This window comes from Nycticebus coucang, chromosome 5 (assembly GCF_027406575.1).
Source record: "Nycticebus coucang isolate mNycCou1 chromosome 5, mNycCou1.pri, whole genome shotgun sequence".
Classification (NCBI taxonomy): domain Eukaryota; kingdom Metazoa; phylum Chordata; class Mammalia; order Primates; family Lorisidae; genus Nycticebus; species Nycticebus coucang.
In genome coordinates this window covers 11,389,737-11,391,761 of record NC_069784.1, presented here as the reverse complement: position 1 = coordinate 11,391,761, position 2,025 = coordinate 11,389,737, and the positions used below count along the sequence as shown (strand labels likewise).

The following is a 2,025-nucleotide window of genomic DNA, read 5'->3' as shown; positions in this document are numbered from 1 at the left end:
TAGTTTGTACTGAAGTTTAAGTGGCTCATTCTTTTATTTTAAAAGCACGTAAAATGAATCTAGTCTCTTAACAGATTCTTTTGGCATATGATATCTTATTTATACGCACAGTTGTACAGCAGATCTCCAGAACCTACTCATCTTGCATAAATGAAATTTCATACTCCCCATTTCTTCCTCCCACCAGCCCTTGGCAACCATCATTCTACTTTCTGATTCTGTGAGTCTGGCTATCTTAGATCCTCCCTTGAGAGAGACCATGAAGTATTTGTCAATCAGGGACTGGCTTCTTTCACCTGTCATAATGTCTTTGAAGTCCTGATTGTTGCATGTCTTATTTTTTAAGGCTGAATTTCTGACACAGGTTGATTAATGATAGAGAAATAGCAAAGGCAACAGTTGTGGATTACCACTAATAGTCAAAAATGCTACACAAATATTGATACAAAAACAAGGAATACATCCTAGAAGGAAAGATTGAAAATGTCAGAAAATACGTGAGCTCTCTTGACTTTAAAGTTGGTTCTTCAATCAATTTGGACTTTTGTTATATTTTTTTAGTTTTCCCTGCCCAAATCTGTGGTTTTGAAGTCTGCTTTCCTTGGGCCTTGATACAACTAATGATGTCAATGAAAAAAATAAGAATCACTGGCTGAAAATCAAATTCTAGATTTTTTTTTTTTCTTCTCTGCACTGTCTTATGCCCTCCGGTCCTGACGAACGCTCATCATAGACCCAACTATGGTAATGAAAAGCACAAAGTGTTAAATTTGAAATCAGAAAGTCTCAACTTGAAATTTGAGTTTGCTCATTTACTAGCAATAATATTTGAGAATTCAGGGTTATAGTGGGGGTTCAATAAACCATTTTTCTATTGATAAACATTTCTCCCTAGATTTTAAACAGCTAACTACTGGTACGTGAACAGCATGAATGAACTTTAACAGTATAAATTGAGCAACAGAAGCCAGACACAAAGAATAAATACCACATGATATGATTTATAAGGAGTTCAAGATCATGCATAACTAATTTGTCAAGACAGACATCAGGAGAGCTGTTGCTGGGATTAGGTTTGGGAGTGTGAGGACTGAAGAGGAAAGGAGATGAGGACGTCTGGTGATAGATATGTGTAATATCTTGATCTTGGAGTGTTCACAAGTGTATATGTGTTAAAAATCATCATGCAGTACTTAATATGTGCATTTTGCTTAGGCATAATTTATATACCAATAAGATACTATTAAACAACATGAAAAGGGCAAATAAGAAAAAAATATAGAAAAGCTGAGAATTACTTCAAGCAAAGCCCACATCCCCGAGATGGAAAGAAAGGACTGGACATAAAAAACATGGGTCCAGGTCTTTGTATCCCTCAGCCTGTAAAAAATGCAGAGCTAGTGCTCTCTTCAGCAGCATGTACACTAAAACAGGAGCGATGCACAGAGGATGAGCACGGCCCCTGTGCAAGGATGACACACAAATTCGTGGAGTGTTCCATATTTAAAAATATAGAGAGAACTACAAATTAGACCAAGAGATCTGAGAGATAAACTATGTTCTTGGAACAGAATTCCATTCTTGACAATGATAGGTCAAGCTTTTCCCCACTGTTTTCTTGACTCCATCAAAATCTCAAATTGTTTTGAGAGGAATTCTAGGAGGTCATCAAATAAGCAAACATAACCCTTTTTTTTTTTTTTTAAATCACTATCTGAGTCTATAAGATTAGAATTTGCAAAACTTCAAAATTTCAAATCTTACTCCAAGTCTTGAAATACGCTACTGTGTACTGCAGTGTTTACTCTACAACATATTGCATGGTGCTCTGTATTATTTTATGTTACTTTGTCTTCTAATTGCAAAGGACCTCCGCCCCCTCCCAACACACACACACAGTCTAGCTGGAAAACACCCTACTAGAGAAAGGGCATATCAAATGCAAATACTTTGAAAGACACAGTTCTGAAATGGAACGTAGTCATTCATTAATAATCACAGAAAATGAATCTTAGGCGTCTAGTT

The 2,025-nt window shown here is 36.1% G+C and overlaps 1 non-coding gene across 1 annotated transcript; it reads left to right on the top strand.

The window, feature by feature from the left end:
• The first annotated feature begins 1,400 nt into the window (after positions 1 to 1,400).
• LOC128586964 (U6 spliceosomal RNA) lies at positions 1,401 to 1,507 on the top strand. Its single transcript, XR_008380416.1, has one exon. It is a non-coding gene; the product is annotated as a U6 spliceosomal RNA (small nuclear RNA).
• The last annotated feature ends 518 nt before the right edge of the window (positions 1,508 to 2,025 follow it).